Source organism: Eleutherodactylus coqui, unplaced genomic scaffold, assembly GCF_035609145.1.
Source record: "Eleutherodactylus coqui strain aEleCoq1 unplaced genomic scaffold, aEleCoq1.hap1 HAP1_SCAFFOLD_101, whole genome shotgun sequence".
NCBI classification, from domain to species: Eukaryota; Metazoa; Chordata; class Amphibia; order Anura; family Eleutherodactylidae; genus Eleutherodactylus; species Eleutherodactylus coqui.
In genome coordinates, this window is record NW_027102216.1 from 107,762 (window position 1) to 128,072 (window position 20,311).

General features: G+C 46.3%; 3 non-coding genes across 3 annotated transcripts; all 3 read right to left on the reverse strand.

The window, feature by feature from the left end:
• Positions 1 to 3,607: 3,607 nt before the first annotated feature.
• Positions 3,608 to 3,794, reverse strand: LOC136599539 (U2 spliceosomal RNA). The gene has a single exon (XR_010789087.1). It is a non-coding gene; the product is annotated as a U2 spliceosomal RNA (small nuclear RNA).
• A 7,923-nt stretch (positions 3,795 to 11,717) lies between these two features.
• LOC136599563 (U2 spliceosomal RNA) lies at positions 11,718 to 11,900 on the reverse strand. Its single transcript, XR_010789107.1, has one exon. It is a non-coding gene; the product is annotated as a U2 spliceosomal RNA (small nuclear RNA).
• Positions 11,901 to 19,847: 7,947 nt separating this feature from the next.
• Positions 19,848 to 20,034, reverse strand: LOC136599550 (U2 spliceosomal RNA). The gene has a single exon (XR_010789097.1). It is a non-coding gene; the product is annotated as a U2 spliceosomal RNA (small nuclear RNA).
• Between the last annotated feature and the right edge of the window lie 277 nt (positions 20,035 to 20,311).

The following is a 20,311-nucleotide window of genomic DNA, read 5'->3' on the forward strand; positions in this document are numbered from 1 at the left end:
CCGCCGCAAAAATAGCACCCTTTTCCTTTCTGGCATTTACTCGTCTCGTGATCCGTACCCCCACATTTCTTACAAGTGCTTGCACAGGACTCTTTTTGATGACCGTATTTTGAGCAAATCCTGCAAAAGTCGGGCATTCCCGCAAAGTATAGGTCGCCATTCACCTTGCCCAGTTTAAAACGCGCAGGCGGTAAGATCACTCCCCCCGGCCAACTAGGGTCACTTACACACGTGGTCTGGAAGCGCCATTTTGAAGTCCATATACCAAACTCGTTCATAATCTTACCCGTACATCTGACCGCTTTGAAGTATCGTAAAAGAAAGTCCTCAACTTCCTTCACGTCAGTGTAGGGCGAATACATCTTAATCACCACGAGTTTAGTGATGTCGAGGACGTGCTCGACTAACAAGACTCCCTCCAGCTTCGGATCTTTTTTTGTTGATATGGCTGCGACCAGGTCCCGGAAGATGCCCGTCTCTGTCAGGGTTACATCGTAGATCCGTCGCTTCGGGTAGTCTTGTATAGCCAGGATCTCGTGTTTTTGTACGTTAAAAACGCCTTTAAGCACGTCCTCAACCACATATTTCAGACCACGTGTGTCCGCACTATCTGAAAAAGACACACGTATAGTGTTCTTTATCCGCGCATAAGCCGGTATGTCGGTAGGGCCCTCGCCCATTTTTGATATTTGAGAATATCACAAAAACCGCTTTTGTGATGATATGAAGAGCGCCCTCTCCTGGCCCGGAGACCAGAAGAGGCAGGGGGATCGCAACCCGTTTACCCTGGGACTAATCCCTCTCCCTGATGGCAGCAGGCGGGTGAAGCCCACCGAAGTGGGCGATCCCGCCAGGCAAAGGAGAGGGGTACCCGAGTTACCTTCCGGCTAAGACTTCCTGTACTAGGTACACTTGGTCTTAGCCAAAAGGCCGAGAAGCGATAACCCGAAATGGGTTTCACCTGTAGCCCGGTCCGCCCAACTCCACTTCCAAGGCTTGAGGCAACACGCTCAGCCAGCACTCTGGGCGCACCCACAATGCACCCAGGCAGCTGGGAGAGCTAGTAAAACTTTCCATAGCCCCGCCCCACGCCTTCTCAACCGCGCCCAGCCTCACACCCTCAGTCCTTCCTCTTGCACCGTGCTCACGCATCCTAGGCTTGCAGAGCCTGCTGCTGCAGGACTCGTCAGCTCCCTACAAACGAGGGTTAAGCCGGCGATGACACTAGAAGCAAGCACTAGTTTGTCTCTGAAGGTGCGTCGGCCGGTCGGTTGGAGGGATCTCTTCGGCCAGCCGCATTTCGAGTAGGGACGGATGGAAACTTTTTACCTAAAATAAGGGAAATTGGCTTCGGCCCCATAGGGCTTTATTGCCTTCCCCTGGGCCAGCATTAGTAGACCCTAGTAAGGAGAATATTAGAGCGGCATGGTCATCCGAAGAACTTAAAAACATACAGCAGGCCTTTTTTGCCCGCCCGCCATACATACATACATACCTACAGATTTTATATTTTTTTTACATATATACATTATATATATATATATATACATACATACATACATACATACATACACACACACACACACACACACACACACACACACACATACACACATATACACACACACATACAATCTTAAATCTATCTTTAATCTATATCTACAAAATCTGTAAATTAGAAATAATCCATATCTATATTCTACATAATTAATAAAGATAGATAGATAGATAGATAGATAGATAGATAGATAGATAGATAGATAGATAGATAGACTCACATACATGCATACATACATACATACTGTATGCAATTGAGCCAGGTGTTTGGAAGGCTGACGATGTCACTCCTTTGTGATGTCATCAATTTAGAAGCATTAATACCGGGCTTGGCAGCCATTTCAGTCAGTCTCTGCTGCAGCTGGGAGACGGGAGATGGTCTTTATTTCCACCAAGAAGCTGCAGAACTACCGGTAACTGCATCATTTTTATTTTATTCAATATAGGTTTTATTGGTTTCATGGAGGGGGGGAAACTTTTGCCTTATCTCAAAGCAATGTAAAAATAACTTTGACAATGAAACTTAATAAATCAATTTCGAGTTGAACTATATCATGTTTGTCTGTGATATTTTATAAGGTCTACAAACAGGGGAATGAGGGGAGGGTAAGGGGGGGGGGGAGTGGTAAGGGAGGGTAGGTATCTATGACACGGGAGAAAGAGAAAATAAAACAAAAAGGGGGGGGGGGGGGCGGGCTCCGGAATTGTTGTTTCTCTTTACAATTGTGGTTTAAACGTGTTACTCACATGTCCCTGTCTGTAACCACTTGGTAAATAGGGGTGAGCTCCGGGCATCTATCCATATCGCCCAGGTGTGATACAATTTATCATAGCCTGACGGCTCATCTAGAAGCCTCGTTCTCTCCATACGCTCTATTTCGTGGATCATTGTTATTTTTAGTGGAGTGCATTTTTTATGCAGCACACAAGGGGGAGACAGCGGCCTACCAAAATCTAGTTGGCTGCTGCTGTGGCTTTCTTTTTTTTAAAAAAAGGTAGGTTCCGTTCTTCCATGGTGAGGAATAGGCAGGGAGGTTCCGTTTTTGCCAGCTGGGGAATGCTTATAGGCAAGGCCTTATCCCTGGTGGTGCATGTAACGTTAGACCACGTTTCAGCATTCAGTCAGTCAGTGGCTGACAAACGAGCTCCATGCAAGTTTACATTAAACAGACACATTTCTTTCTTTACTGTATTGACTGCGGTCTGTAATCGAGCGGTTGAACTGTTTCTGTGTCCATGCATTGAATAAAGCAATACATCCTTGTAAAGTAGACGTCCGTTCGTTGGAGTTCTTTGCTCCCCGAGTGTTGCTCCATCTCTAAACGTTGGCCTGGATCTTCATGGACGAATACTGCCCATCCCACGTGGAGCGTGTATCTCAGCCCGCGTGGAGTGCTGCAGTCCAATGAGGTATTCCGTGCTACATAGCAAGCCTTGGGCCTGTGTGATTGGGGGTCCGCTGCTGTCTGTCCACTCTGAAGCGCGCATCCGGGGCCGGCCGCTTTTCGACTACCAGCGACTGCAGGTCACACACACAGGCTGGTTGGAATGGCCTAGCATTATCCTGATCTGGAGGTGTAACTTGAAGCTGCGGGGCCCGAGTACAAAGTCTGGAACTGGGCCCCCAAACTATAAAGCTTCATTGATAGCATTGGTTTACAATGTGGGGAAGAGAGACTTTATGGGCCCCCTGGGGCTCCGGGCCCCCTGCACATACACCCATGACCCGAATACGTGAAGCATACAGACGCAGGCTGCCAGGATACGCTGTGCCTGCCCGATGTTTCCAACTTGGCTATTAGCGCAGCGGTAGGTACGAACTATAGAGTGCGGCTGCCATATGAACTGGTGTGTGTGTTGTTTTGCTTCCAGTTGTACCTGTGCTGTGCACACTCTGGCAGACGCAGCTGCTCAGTGGATACAATGTTGCGAGCAGACGGGCTGAGTGTCAATCAAAGTGCTTGGGTGGTGGTAGCAGCAGCCGCCACAGCTGCGCTGCACCTCTTGCTCGTCAGTTTTGTTTTTCTGCTTTTGGAAACTGCTGTAGGAAAGGGGGTGCACCGGTCCTGGAGGTACTGCAATACCAGGTCAATGCGTGGAGTGGACAGAGCAAGCTCTTTTTCCAGCTCCCTGTTCTAAAAATCCATTTAATATATGGTCCCCAGATAGGGGACGTATCAGATATTAAACTGATAAGAACAGATTTTTTTTTTGAGTTAACATCCCCAACTAGTGGGGTGACTTTATTGAAACATCAAGAGTTTTACAAAATAAATGCACTTTAGGAACATTTTAAAACCTAAAATGTTCTAAAACAAAAAAACTCTTTAAAAATACAGATATACATACACATAAAATGGGCACTTGGTGGCATCACAATATGGAACTCCACTCACTTAAAAGCCATTTTCTGGATAAAATCGGAAAGTTCTTTTTATCTATTATAAAATAATCATACATCTCGCTAAAACAAATAGATAAAACGTCCTGCACTGTTAAAATCTCATGTTTAAACAGTAAAATGTTTCGGGCCTTCCATAGAGCCGCCTTCACGCAGTTGATGGTCTTCCATGCCATTATCCTCTCGGTCCATGTGGGGCACTCCAGGCATCCGTACAGCACGGTCTCCATCTTTAGCTCTTTAATCCGGGTGATTTTATGTAGAAGAGGGCTTATTTTAGTCCATATAAGTTGGGCGAAGTAACAGGTCCACATCAGGTGTTGTATCGTCTCGTCATCTCGGCATCCTGGTCTTGGGCATGCGGCAGAGTTGGTCAGCCCTCTTCGATGCTGGAATGCCCGGCATGGAAGACACTCGTGAACGCAGCTCCAGGCAAGGTCCTTCTGGGAATTAAAAAGAGAATTATTATTCACCATTCTCCATATTTGTTTTGTTTTTTCTTCATTAAAATTCCCTGCAGGCGCCATAAAACCACTTTCCTTTATGTCCTTATATGTTTTTTTACTATTTAAAAGATATTGTACGGTCTTACCACTCAGATCATATAAAATCACCGTTTTTGCTAAAATCTTGTACTCGTCTGTCAGGTTAAAAGAATAGGGGGAGTTTAAAACTGTGGAAAACCACCTATGTCTACGCATAAAATAACCTGTATTAAAACGGACGAAGTAAGACCAATAATGACTCTTAAAAACAGCATTCAAACACATACTAAAAAACTTAGTTAAAAGAAAAGCCTTAAAATCAGGGAAATCCTTCCCCCCCATGGGTTTGGGTTTTAAAACTATTTCTCGTCTAAGTTTTTCCATCTTGGAGTTCCATAGGAAGGTGAAGCATGCTTTTGTGATTTTCTTTAGCAGCCGGTCTGGAGGGGGAAACACCAAACTGAGGTATAGTAAAATCGGTAAAATAATCATCTTTGTAATTAAAACCTTCCCCTCCAGCGTCAGCTGCCGCATGCTCCACATACACAGTTTTTTGTTTATTTTTTGTGCCACCAAGTCCCAACTGGTAAAACCATTGTTTGACTCATTAAAGGAGACACCTAAAATCTGCACTGATTCAGAAACAGGAACAGGAATGTCCGCTAAAAGCATATCTCCTATATTTAAAATGTTGCTTTTATTAAAATTTACCTTAAAACCGGAGGAGCAACAAAAATACTGAATTTGCCTCAAGGTTTTCTGAATTGAGAGGGTGTCCCTGCACAGCACAGCGACATCATCCATGTACCCCACTACTTTGGCCTCGATACCCCCCCCACCCGGTAGGGGGACTCCACGAACTTGCTTGTCTTTCCTTATGGCGCATAAAAGAGGCTCCAGTGCACAGATAAAAAGTAGTGGGGACAAGGGACACCCCTGCTTCACCCCGGATTTTAAAAGGACATCCTGCGTCTTAAAACCGTTTACTAAAATCTTGCTGGTGCAGTTATCATAAAAGGCTCTTAGAGACAGTAAAAAGCCTTCCGGTATACCCATCTTCTCTAAAACCTTAAAAAGATAAAAATGCGACACTCTGTCGAAGGCCTTCTCAAAATCTATGGATAAAATGGCCATTTTGCCATGCCTCGACTTCGTGTCGCTGATGCAGTCTTTTAAAAGGTTAAGATTTTCGTGTATAGCCCTCCCAGGGACGCCACAGACTTGATTGGTGTGTATAATTTTATGTATGATTTCTTTAAGTCTGTTGGCGCAGATTTTAGCCATGATCTTATAATCGGCGTTTAGAAGGGTGATGGGTCTCCAGTTTTTTATATCAGTCTTATCCCCTTTCTTGTATAATAGAGACACCTCACCCTTCCGCCATGACCCTGGGAGGCTCTTGGAATTAAAAATCTCGCTAAAAAGAGAATAAAAATCCTCTTTTAAGATTCCGTAAAACGTGACATAAAACTCGATGGGTATACCGTCCGGACCAGGCACCTTGCCTGGTTTAAAACTACGGATGGTATCTAAAATCTCCTGCTCCGAAATATCACGTAATAAAAGGCTCTGGGAGACAGGGTCTAAAACATCCGTGATCTCCTTTAATGAGTCTTCCATAAAACTTATATCCACACTTTTAGTGTTAAAAAGATCCGCATAAAAACCATGTACTTTTCCTAAAAGACCCTGTACGTCGGTAATTCCATCGAGTTCATTTAAAATACATTTTCTCTCGGTAACTTTCTTAAAAAAATACCTGGAGCAGGTCTCATTCTCTTCGAGGTGCTTGACTCTAGAACGGAATATTATTTCTTTACCTCTCTGCTCCAGGCATTTGGCGATATCTTTCTTGGCGTCCATTACTTCCTTAGTTACCTCTATACCGTGCTCTTTCATCTTGTACAGGGTCTGCAGACGGGTATTTAGATTGGAATAAAAAGCCCGTTTTTCTTTGGCTTTGGAGATCCCAACCCTGATAAAATAGTCCTTGATCTTGATTTTCATCTTTTCCCACCACTGGCTGGTGGGAATGTTGGGATCTCTTACCCGTCTGCATTCTTTAAAAAAAGTAATAAAATCAGATAAAATCTGCGGATCTTGTAGAAGGGACACGTTCATCTTCCAGGCATTACTGGTTCTCCTTCTTTCTCCAAGGTTTGCTTTAAAAAATAAAACCTTGTGGTCAGAGAGGGTATTATTAAAAACATCAGATCTAAAAGGTTGTACCTGGTGAGAGCAGAAGATAAAATCGATCCTGGAGCTGCAGGTGGTGTTGCTCCAGGTCACGCCGGCCTCTTCTGGTAAAAGCGGGTTACAGGTCTTAAAAACATCCATAAGCAGGTGGTCTGTGACGAGGTTCTTCAGCATATTGGAGGTTTTATCGTAGTTCCTGCTTACGGAGTTAGAGAACCGGCGTTCCCCCCTTAAAACACAATTAAAATCTCCAGCTAAAATAAGGGGATAAGAGGTGTTAATAAAAAGGGGTAAAATCTCCAACATTTCTGCTCTCACCTTCTTTTCCGGAGAACCGTAAAAATTTAAAAACTGACATTTAATACCGTTGATAAAAGCTCTGACCAATAAAATTCTGCCTGGTAAAATTTCATAAAAATTTTCAATAAAAACGTTCCCTTTAAAAAGAATGGCGACCCCTGCTGATCTGGATTCGTTAGATCCAGACCAGACTGATGGCCCATGTACCCAATCCTTCTCGTACTTTTTGTATTGGGATTTGTGCGGGATGCCGCATTCCTGCAGGAAGAATACGGAAGCAGCAAAAATGGTTAAGTAGTTGAACAGGGCAGCCCGTCTCACTTTGCTCTCGATGCTTCTTACGTTAAAAGTGAGACATGAAAGGTCCGCCATCATTGAGTGTGTGCGTAGATGTCTTGGAATACGCTCACGATGTTCAACTTAAAAACCACACTCTCCGGCTACGCCAGAGACCCCGCTGGAGCTCTCATACCCCCCCGCATCCGAATCTACAGTAAACAAGGACGATGCTGGAGAGGAACTCCCATCACTCAGCTGCCCCCCCGGGACACCCGAGGCAGGAATGTCAGACAGATCCCATATCGATGACATTGGTAATGTGCTTACCCCAGGGGTCGACATATCGGCCTTCTGCCGTTCACTTTTCCCCTCTGCAGGGGTGGGTACTCGGCTCGCCGCCACCACCTCGGAGGTTGCCCTGGGGTCCCCCACCTGGCAGGGAGGGGGAGGGGCACTGGTGGTTGGCACCTTGGGGGGACCGTCCGGTTTCGCTGCGTCAGCAGGTACTTCCTTGGGTCCCCCCCGTACCACCTCCGAGTACAGGGTGGCCTTCGAGCCTTTCCGCCTTTTCATTGCTGCTGCGTCACCCCCGGGGTCTTCTGCCTCGGGTACCCTCGCAGCCGGCGTCTCCTGCGGGCTAGGACCAGCTTCATCGGACTTCCCCTCTGACCCAGATTTCTGGGATGGGATGTCCATCGGCCGATCCGTAGCCCTCCTCTTGCTACGCCGCTGCTCTTTGGATGTTCCTTCCTCATTTTGGGGGGGTCTGCTGGAAGTGTCCATGTCCTCCTGTTCCTCTCCTTGGGGGGGTGCGGTTTGGTCTGCTGGCTTCCTTGGCTGCCCTCGCTGCTCCGTATTTCGTGGCCTATGGGGACAAGCATAAAAGAGGTGACCAACTCTGCCGCATAGATGACATTTTTTCGCCATAGGACACTGATTGGTTTCGTGATCTGAGCCTTCACAATTCCTGCAGGTGACGCCGCAACTGTCTTTGTCATGGCCATATTTTTTACAGTTGCGGCAAAAATCAGGCATTCCCGCAAAATAGAGGTCGCCACTCACGTTACCCAGTTTAAAACGAGCAGGCGGTAATTTGAGACCCCCTGGGCACCCAGGGTCCTTAATACACGTGACCTGGAACCTCCATTTAGATGTCCAAATACCAAGCTCGTTCATTATCTTTCCCATACACTTGACCGATTTGAAAAAACCATGTAAGAAGGCTTCCACTTCTTTTTGGTCAGCGTAGGGAGAATACATCTTAATCACTACAAGCTTGGTCACATCTAGGACGTGCTCAACCAACTGGACACCCTCAAGCCGTGGATCTTGTTTAGTAGGAATCGCATTGATTAAATCACTGAAAATACCTTTCTGCGTAAAGGTAACATCATAAGTCCTACGCTTGGGGTAGTCCTGTATTGCCAGTATTTCTCGCTTCTGGATATTGAAAACGCCCATGAGCACGTCCTCTACCACATAACGCAGGCCACGTGTACCCGCCGCTTCCTCAGTAAAAATTACACGGATGGTATTCTGTATCCGGGCATACGCCGGTATAGAGTCAGGGTCCGCACCCATGACTCCTTCCGCCCAAAACGCCTTACAACTCCGCAGTTGTAAACTGTATCCTCACTTGGCACAGGGCCAAGCGGGCAAGGGGGATCGCAACTCGTTTACTCGAGGACTAGTCCCTCTCCCCAATAGCAGCAGGCGGGATAGCCCACCGAAGTGGGCGATCCCGCCAGGCCGAGGAGAGGGGTGCCTGAGATACCTTCCGACTAAGACCGCCTGTACCAGGTACACTTGATCTTAGCCAAAAGGCCGAGAAGCGATAACCCGAAATGGGTTTCACCTGTAGCCCGGTCCGCCCAACTCCACTTCCAAGGCTTGAGGCAACACGCTCAGCCAGCACTCTGGGCGCACCCACAATGCACCCAGGCAGCTGGGAGAGCTAGTAAAACTTTCCATAGCCCCGCCCCACGCCTTCTCAACCGCGCCCAGCCTCACACCCTCAGTCCTTCCTCTTGCACCGTGCTCACGCATCCTAGGCTTGCAGAGCCTGCTGCTGCAGGACTCGTCAGCTCCCTACAAACGAGGGTTAAGCCGGCGATGACACTAGAAGCAAGCACTAGTTTGTCCCTGAAGGTGCGTCGGCCGGTCGGTTGGAGGGATCTCTTCGGCCAGCCGCATTTCGAGTAGGGACGGATGGAAACTTTTTACCTAAAATAAGGGAAATTGGCTTCGGCCCCATAGGGCTTTATTGCCTTCCCCTGGGCCAGCATTAGTAGACCCTAGTAAGGAGAATATTAGAGCGGCATGGTCATCCGAAGAACTTAAAAACATACAGCAGGCCTTTTTTGCCCGCCCGCCATACATACATACATACCTACAGATTTTATATTTTTTTTACATATATACATTATATATATATATATACATACATACATACATACATACATACACACACACACACACACACACACACACACACACACATACACACATATACACACACACATACAATCTTAAATCTATCTTTAATCTATATCTACAAAATCTGTAAATTAGAAATAATCCATATCTATATTCTACATAATTAATAAAGATAGATAGATAGATAGATAGATAGATAGATAGATAGATAGATAGATAGATAGATAGACTCACATACATGCATACATACATACATACTGTATGCAATTGAGCCAGGTGTTTGGAAGGCTGACGATGTCACTCCTTTGTGATGTCATCAATTTAGAAGCATTAATACCGGGCTTGGCAGCCATTTCAGTCAGTCTCTGCTGCAGCTGGGAGACGGGAGATGGTCTTTATTTCCACCAAGAAGCTGCAGAACTACCGGTAACTGCATCATTTTTATTTTATTCAATATAGGTTTTATTGGTTTCATGGAGGGGGGGAAACTTTTGCCTTATCTCAAAGCAATGTAAAAATAACTTTGACAATGAAACTTAATAAATCAATTTCGAGTTGAACTATATCATGTTTGTCTGTGATATTTTATAAGGTCTACAAACAGGGGAATGAGGGGAGGGTAAGGGGGGGGGGGAGTGGTAAGGGAGGGTAGGTATCTATGACACGGGAGAAAGAGAAAATAAAACAAAAAGGGGGGGGGGGGGGCGGGCTCCGGAATTGTTGTTTCTCTTTACAATTGTGGTTTAAACGTGTTACTCACATGTCCCTGTCTGTAACCACTTGGTAAATAGGGGTGAGCTCCGGGCATCTATCCATATCGCCCAGGTGTGATACAATTTATCATAGCCTGACGGCTCATCTAGAAGCCTCGTTCTCTCCATACGCTCTATTTCGTGGATCATTGTTATTTTTAGTGGAGTGCATTTTTTATGCAGCACACAAGGGGGAGACAGCGGCCTACCAAAATCTAGTTGGCTGCTGCTGTGGCTTTCTTTTTTTTAAAAAAAGGTAGGTTCCGTTCTTCCATGGTGAGGAATAGGCAGGGAGGTTCCGTTTTTGCCAACTGGGGAATGCTTATAGGCAAGGCCTTATCCCTGGTGGTGCATGTAACGTTAGACCACGTTTCAGCATTCAGTCAGTCAGTGGCTGACAAACGAGCTCCATGCAAGTTTACATTAAACAGACACATTTCTTTCTTTACTGTATTGACTGCGGTCTGTAATCGAGCGGTTGAACTGTTTCTGTGTCCATGCATTGAATAAAGCAATACATCCTTGTAAAGTAGACGTCCGTTCGTTGGAGTTCTTTGCTCCCCGAGTGTTGCTCCATCTCTAAACGTTGGCCTGGATCTTCATGGACGAATACTGCCCATCCCACGTGGAGCGTGTATCTCAGCCCGCGTGGAGTGCTGCAGTCCAATGAGGTATTCCGTGCTACATAGCAAGCCTTGGGCCTGTGTGATTGGGGGTCCGCTGCTGTCTGTCCACTCTGAAGCGCGCATCCGGGGCCGGCCGCTTTTCGACTACCAGCGACTGCAGGTCACACACACAGGCTGGTTGGAATGGCCTAGCATTATCCTGATCTGGAGGTGTAACTTGAAGCTGCGGGGCCCGAGTACAAAGTCTGGAACTGGGCCCCCAAACTATAAAGCTTCATTGATAGCATTGGTTTACAATGTGGGGAAGAGAGACTTTATGGGCCCCCTGGGGCTCCGGGCCCCCTGCACATACACCCATGACCCGAATACGTGAAGCATACAGACGCAGGCTGCCAGGATACGCTGTGCCTGCCCGATGTTTCCAACTTGGCTATTAGCGCAGCGGTAGGTACGAACTATAGAGTGCGGCTGCCATATGAACTGGTGTGTGTGTTGTTTTGCTTCCAGTTGTACCTGTGCTGTGCACACTCTGGCAGACGCAGCTGCTCAGTGGATACAATGTTGCGAGCAGACGGGCTGAGTGTCAATCAAAGTGCTTGGGTGGTGGTAGCAGCAGCCGCCACAGCTGCGCTGCACCTCTTGCTCGTCAGTTTTGTTTTTCTGCTTTTGGAAACTGCTGTAGGAAAGGGGGTGCACCGGTCCTGGAGGTACTGCAATACCAGGTCAATGCGTGGAGTGGACAGAGCAAGCTCTTTTTCCAGCTCCCTGTTCTAAAAATCCATTTAATATATGGTCCCCAGATAGGGGACGTATCAGATATTAAACTGATAAGAACAGATTTTTTTTTTTTTTTTTTTTTTTAAGTTGACAAACCCCGAGGGGTATTTTTATTTTAACAACAAATTTCAGACATAGTAAAAATGCTCATATAGTACATTAAAACACATTGTGTAACATATTAAAACATACCATATAAAACATTTTAAAACTTGTCTACATATATTTACATGTTGTTAAAAATCCACATTAAAATCACATAAAAGGGCACTTGGTGGCACTATATGATGGAGCTCCATTCCCCGATCAGCCATTTTCTCGATAAAATAGGAAAGTTTTTCCTGTCCACAATATAATATTCATATAATTCGTTAAGAGCAATGGATAAAATATCTTTAACCGATAAAACCTCATGCTTAAAAACTAAAATATTTCTGGATTTCCACAGAGCTGCCTTCACTGAGTTGACCATCTTCCATGCCATAATTCTCTCAGTCCGTGTGGGGCATTCCAGACATCCATATAATACTCCTTCCAGTGTTAGCTTTTTTAGTCTTGTTATTTTCTTAAGCAACGGTAAAAACTGAGTCCATATCCTCTTTGTTAAAAAGCAAGTCCATATCAGGTGGGTCGTCGTCTCTTCTTCTGTACATCCGGGTCTTGGGCATGCGGCGGTGTTGGTCAGTCCTCTACGATGCTGGAATGCCCGGCATGGAAGACAGTCGTGTATGCAGCTCCAGGCCAGATCCTTCTGTGGGTTAAAAATATGATTATTAACAAGTCTCCAGGTGTCCTTTGTTTTGCGCTCATTAAAATTGCTGACTTGAACATAAAAACCACTTTCCTTAAAACTCTTTATCATTAATTTAGAATTCATTAAAACCTGTGCACTTTTCCCAGTAAGATCATATAAAACCACAATTTTCTCTAAAATCGCATAGTCTTTGGACAGATTAAAAGAATAAGGGGAGTTTAAAACCGTTTTGAACCATCCGTTCCGCCTCATAAAATAACCTGTGTTGTAGCGTAAAAAGTAAGACCATGCGTGGTTTTTAAAAAGTGCGCCCAGGCACATGCTAAAATACTTTATATATAAAAAGGCTTTCAGATCGGGGAAGTCTTTACCGCCCATTATTTTTGGCTTCATTACTATTTCTCTTTTTAGTTTTTCCATTTTGGAGCTCCAGAAGAAGGTAAAAACAGCTTTTACGATTTTGTTAAAAATTCTACCAGGAGGGGGGAACACTAGGCTTAGATACAATAAAATCGGTAAAATCACCATTTTTATGATTAAAACCCTCCCCTCCATGGTCAACCTTCTCATATTCCACATACATATTTTCTTGTTTATCTTTTGTGCCACCAAGTCCCAGCTGTTAAGACCTCTGTTGTCCTCGTTGAAGGAGACCCCTAAAATCTGCACCGAGTCGGACACAGGAATGGGGACATCTGACAATGGCAGGTCCCCGATGTTTAAAATACTACTTTTGTTAAAATTTACCTTAAAACCCGAGGCGCAGCAATAAAACTCTATTTGTCTGGTTGCTCTCTGGATCGACAGGGTGTCCCTTCCAAGAATTGCCACATCGTCCATGTACCCCACTACTTTGGCCTCGATCCCCCCCCCCACCGGGCAGGGGGATCCCACGGATCAGCTTGTCCCGTCTTATGGTGCATAGGAGAGGCTCTAGTGTGCAGATAAAAAGTAGTGGGGACAAGGGACACCCCTGCTTCACCCCGGACTTTAAAAGCACTTCCTGTGTCCTAAAACCATTGACTAAAATTCTACTCGTGCAGTTATTGTAAAACGCTTTTAAAGACAATAAAAAACCTTCCGGTATACCCATTCTCTCTAAAACCTTAAAAAGATAAAAGTGTGACACACGGTCAAAGGCTTTTTCAAAGTCTATAGTTAAAACCGCCATTTTCCCGTTCCTGGACTTTGTGTCACTAATACAATCTTTTAAGAGGTTAAGATTCTCCCATATGCTCCTCCCGGGCACCCCACAGACCTGGTTGGGGTGTACAACTTTGCTTATTACGGTCTTGAGTCTATTTGCGCATATTTTGGCCATTATCTTGTAGTCACTGTTCAGAAGGGTGATCGGTCTCCAGTTTTTGATATCAGTTTTGTCTCCTTTCTTGTATAAAAGAGACACGTCACCCTTCTTCCAGGACCCCGGGAGGGCTTTCGACATAAAAACCTCAGTAAAAAGGGAGAAAAGGTCATCCTTAAAAATACCAAAAAAGGTGACATAAAACTCTATGGGTATACCATCGGGCCCAGGCACCTTACCTGGTTTAAAACTCTTAATAGTGTCTAAAATCTCCTGTTCTGTGATGCCCCGTGATAAAATCTCACGAGAACCAGGATCTAAAACGTCAGTGATCTCCTTCAACGAGTCGTTCATAAAATCACTGTCAACAGTTTTTGTATTAAAAAGATCCGCATAAAACTCATACACTTTCTTTAAAATACCCTGTATGTCCTTGGTGCCATCGAGATCATCGAGGACTGTCCGCTTGTCTCGTATTTTCTTAAAGAAGTACCTGGAGCAGGTCTCGTTCTCCTCCAGATGTTTCACTTTCGAACGGAATATGATCTCTTTTCCTCTCTGCTCCAGGCACCGGGCGATCTCTTTCTTCACCTCGATGATCTCGTGGTCCACCTCTATATCATGTTCACGGAACTTATACAGGGTCTGCAGGCGAGTATTCAGATTAGAATAAAATGTGCGTTTTGCTTTAGCCTTGGCGATCCCAACCTTGATAAAAAATGATTTGAATTTTTGTTTCATCTTCTCCCACCACTGGCTGGTGGGAGTGTTGGGATCTTTCACTCGCCTGCAGTTTCTATAAAAAGTGATAAAATCAGATAAAATCTGCGGATCTTCTAAAAGGGACACGTTAAACTTCCAGGCATTCTTACCAGCTTTTCTCTTAAAAACGGTATCAACTTTAAAATATAAAAGCTTGTGATCAGAAAACACGTTAGTAAAAGAATCACATCTAAAAGGCAGTACTTGATAAGAACAGAACATAAAATCTATCCTGGAGCTGCAGATCTTGTTGCTCCAGGTGACGCCGGCTTCCTCTGATGCATTGGGGTTGCATGTTTTAAAAGCATCAGTAAGTTTGGCGTCTAAAATCACGTTGTTTAGTATAGCAGAGGTCTTGTCATAATTTCTACTTACTGAGCTGGAAAGCCGGCGTTCCCCCTTTAAAATGCAATTAAAATCCCCCGCTAAAATAAGAGGATCAGAATCGCTAATAAAAAGGGGTAAAATCTCTAGCATTTCTGCACGTTCGTTCTTATCTGCTGATCCGTAAAAGTTTAAAAACTGCCATTTTATACCATTAATAAAAGCTTTGACCAATAAAATTCTGCCTGGTAAAATTTCGTTAATAGTATCAATTAAAACGTTCCCTTTAAAAAGAATGGCGACCCCCGCCGATCTGGTCTCGTTAGAGCCGGACCAGACCGACGGTCCATGTACCCAGTCCTCTTGGTATTTTTTATACTGGGCCCTATGCGGGATCCCGCACTCCTGCAGGAAGAAAACGGAGGCAGCAAAAATTGTCAGATAGCTGAAGAGGGCGACCCTCCTCACGTGGCTCTCGATGCTTCTGACATTAAAAGTGAGTCCCGATAGAGCAGCCATTGGAGACTAGGTGATAACGAGGGTCTTCTCTTAGAAGTCTCCGGGCAAGCCAAAGACCTCGCTGGCACTCTCGCACCCCCCCGCATCCGAATCCATCGTAAGCGGGGATGCTGGAGAGGAACCTACCTCACTAAGTGGACCCCCTACGGTGCCCGAGAGAGGGATCTGCGTGAGATCCCATATCGCCTGTATTCCCTCCGGAATCTCCAAGGGGGCTAGCAGGCCAGCTCCCGTCTCCATCTCTTCCCCTTCTGTCGGGGTGGGTACTCGGCTCGTTCCTGATCCACCGTTCTCGGAGGTGGCTCCCCCCGCCCCCTCCTGCCGGGGAGGGGGAGGGGCCCTCTGTGATGACACCGCAGGGGGTACTTTCTCCGGGTCCTCCGGCTCCGCCGGGATCTCCGGAGTTCCCCCCTGCACCACCTCCGAGTATGACCTTCCGCCCGAGCCTTTCCTCCTTTTGTTTGCTGCTGCTGCCGCCGTGCCCCCCGGGTCCTCCGCCTCAGGCACCGCTTGAGCGGGCATCTTGGGAGGGTCCGGACCGGCTTCCTTGGCCCTACTACCTCCACCGGTTTCCCGGGAGGGAGAGCCTGTCCGCCGGTCACTCACCCTCCGCTTGATGTTCCGCTGCTCTAAACCGTCCTTCTTGGGGGGTCCACTGGAGACCTCCATCTCCTCAGGTTCCTCTCCCTGGGGGGGTGTTGTTCGGTTCTCTGGCTGCCCTGGCCGCTCCTCGGGTCTGGGTCGCCCTTGCTGCTCCGCTTTCTGTGCTCTGTGGGGACAAGACGAGTAGAGGTGACCAACACCGCCGCAAAAAAAGCACCCTTTTCCTTTCTTACATTGACTCGTTTCATGGTCTGTGCCCCCACATTTCTTACATGTACTTGCGCAATTTTCTTTTTGGTGACCGTATTGTGAGCAGATCCTGCAGAAGTCAGGCATTCCCGCAAAGTACAGGTCGCCATTCACTTTCCCCAATTTAAAGCGCGCGGGCGGTAAGATCACTCCCCCGGGCCAACTGGGGTCACTTACACACGTGGCCTGGAATCGCCACTTCGAGGTCCAAATACCAAACTCGTTCATAATCTTTCCCATACATCTGACCGATTTAAAATAACGTAAAAGGAAGTCCTCGACCTCTTTTACATCAGTGTAGGGAGAATACATTTTAATCACCACGAGTTTGGTTATGTCGAGGACGTGCTCGACCAGCAAGACACCCTCAAGCTTCGGATCTTTCCTGATTGGAATGGCGGAGACCAAGTCTCTGAAGATGCCCGCCTCGGTCAGGGTCACGTCATAGATCCGTCGCTTGGGGTAATCTTGGATCGCAAGGATCTCTCGCTTTTGTACCTTGTATACTCCTTGTAGCACGTCCTCGACCACATACTTCAGACCACGTGTGTCCGCACTATCTGTAAAAGAAACACGTACAGTGTTCTTGATCCGCGCATATGCCGGTATATCGTGTGGGCCCTCGCCCATTTTTGGTGGGTATCACAAAAACCGCTTTTGTGATGATTTGTTGGTGAGCGCCCTCCTCTGGCCCGGAGACCAGAAGAGGCAGGGGGATCGCAACCCGTTTACCCTGGGACTAATCCCTCTCCCTGATGGCAGCAGGCGGGTGAAGCCCACCGAAGTGGGCGATCCCGCCAGGCAAAGGAGAGGGGTACCCGAGTTACCTTCCGGCTAAGACTTCCTGTACTAGGTACACTTGGTCTTAGCCAAAAGGCCGAGAAGCGATAACCCGAAATGGGTTTCACCTGTAGCCCGGTCCGCCCAACTCCACTTCCAAGGCTTGAGGCAACACGCTCAGCCAGCACTCTGGGCGCACCCACAATGCACCCAGGCAGCTGGGAGAGCTAGTAAAACTTTCCATAGCCCCGCCCCACGCCTTCTCAACCGCGCCCAGCCTCACACCCTCAGTCCTTCCTCTTGCACCGTGCTCACGCATCCTAGGCTTGCAGAGCCTGCTGCTGCAGGACTCGTCAGCTCCCTACAAACGAGGGTTAAGCCGGCGATGACACTAGAAGCAAGCACTAGTTTGTCTCTGAAGGTGCGTCGGCCGGTCGGTTGGAGGGATCTCTTCGGCCAGCCGCATTTCGAGTAGGGACGGATGGAAACTTTTTACCTAAAATAAGGGAAATTGGCTTCGGCCCCATAGGGCTTTATTGCCTTCCCCTGGGCCAGCATTAGTAGACCCTAGTAAGGAGAATATTAGAGCGGCATGGTCATCCGAAGAACTTAAAAACATACAGCAGGCCTTTTTTGCCCGCCCGCCATACATACATACATACCTACAGATTTTATATTTTTTTTACATATATACATTATATATATATATATACATACATACATACATACATACATACACACACACACACACACACACACACACACACATACACACATATACACACACACATACAATCTTAAATCTATCTTTAATCTATATCTACAAAATCTGTAAATTAGAAATAATCCATATCTATATTCTACATAATTAATAAAGATAGATAGATAGATAGATAGATAGATAGATAGACTCACATACATGCATACATACATACATACTGTATGCAATTGAGCCAGGTGTTTGGAAGGCTGACGATGTCACTCCTTTGTGATGTCATCAATTTAGAAGCATTAATACCGGGCTTGGCAGCCATTTCAGTCAGTCTCTGCTGCAGCTGGGAGACGGGAGATGGTCTTTATTTCCACCAAGAAGCTGCAGAGCTACCGGTAACTGCATCATTTTTATTTTATTCAATATAGGTTTTATTGGTTTCATGGAGGGGGGGAAACTTTTGCCTTATCTCAAAGCAATGTAAAAATAACTTTGACAATGAAACTTAATAAATCAATTTCGAGTTGAACTATATCATGTTTGTCTGTGATATTTTATAAGGTCTACAAACAGGGGAATGAGGGGAGGGTAAGGGGGGGGGGGAGTGGTAAGGGAGGGTAGGTATCTATGACACGGGAGAAAGAGAAAATAAAACAAAAAGGGGGGGGGGGGGGCGGGCTCCGGAATTGTTGTTTCTCTTTACAATTGTGGTTTAAACGTGTTACTCACATGTCCCTGTCTGTAACCACTTGGTAAATAGGGGTGAGCTCCGGGCATCTATCCATATCGCCCAGGTGTGATACAATTTATCATAGCCTGACGGCTCATCTAGAAGCCTCGTTCTCTCCATACGCTCTATTTCGTGGATCATTGTTATTTTTAGTGGAGTGCATTTTTTATGCAGCACACAAGGGGGAGACAGCGGCCTACCAAAATCTAGTTGGCTGCTGCTGTGGCTTTCTTTTTTTTAAAAAAAGGTAGGTTCCGTTCTTCCATGGTGAGGAATAGGCAGGGAGGTTCCGTTTTTGCCAGCTGGGGAATGCTTATAGGCAAGGCCTTATCCCTGGTGGTGCATGTAACGTTAGACCACGTTTCAGCATTCAGTCAGTCAGTGGCTGACAAACGAGCTCCATGCAAGTTTACATTAAACAGACACATTTCTTTCTTTACTGTATTGACTGCGGTCTGTAATCGAGCGGTTGAACTGTTTCTGTGTCCATGCATTGAATAAAGCAATACATCCTTGTAAAGTAGACGTCCGTTCGTTGGAGTTCTTTGCTCCCCGAGTGTTGCTCCATCTCTAAACGTTGGCCTGGATCTTCATGGACGAATACTGCCCATCCCACGTGGAGCGTGTATCTCAGCCCGCGTGGAGTGCTGCAGTCCAATGAGGTATTCCGTGCTACATAGCAAGCCTTGGGCCTGTGTGATTGGGGGTCCGCTGCTGTCTGTCCACTCTGAAGCGCGCATCCGGGGCCGGCCGCTTTTCGACTACCAGCGACTGCAGGTCACACACACAGGCTGGTTGGAATGGCCTAGCATTATCCTGATCTGGAGGTGTAACTTGAAGCTGCGGGGCCCGAGTACAAAGTCTGGAACTGGGCCCCCAAACTATAAAGCTTCATTGATAGCATTGGTTTACAATGTGGGGAAGAGAGACTTTATGGGCCCCCTGGGGCTCCGGGCCCCCTGCACATACACCCATGACCCGAATACGTGAAGCATACAGACGCAGGCTGCCAGGATACGCTGTGCCTGCCCGATGTTTCCAACTTGGCTATTAGCGCAGCGGTAGGTACGAACTATAGAGTGCGGCTGCCATATGAACTGGTGTGTGTGTTGTTTTGCTTCCAGTTGTACCTGTGCTGTGCACACTCTGGCAGACGCAGCTGCTCAGTGGATACAATGTTGCGAGCAGACGGGCTGAGTGTCAATCAAAGTGCTTGGGTGGTGGTAGCAGCAGCCGCCACAGCTGCGCTGCACCTCTTGCTCGTCAGTTTTGTTTTTCTGCTTTTGGAAACTGCTGTAGGAAAGGGGGTGCACCGGTCCTGGAGGTACTGCAATACCAGGTCAATGCGTGGAGTGGACAGAGCAAGCTCTTTTTCCAGCTCCCTGTTCTAAAAATCCATTTAATATATGGTCCCCAGATAGGGGACGTATCAGATATTAAACTGATAAGAACAGATTTTTTTTTTTTTTTTTTTATAACCAAAGGTTTTTATTTATTCACAACATAATAAATCCATCACATTATACAACATAAATACATTACAAATCATGACAAATCAACTAATTGTATCCATTTTTTAACCTTCCATATTCCTTCCGCATCGACTCCATCCTTTCTTTTGTCCCATAAATAAATGAAGTATAATTTCCCCAACACCATTCGCACGCTGTCCCTCTCACTTACATCCTTCCTCTTGAACACATACACATTCCTTACATCCCACAACACTTCCTTCACGCACGCCATAAACAGCCACAACAGTCTCT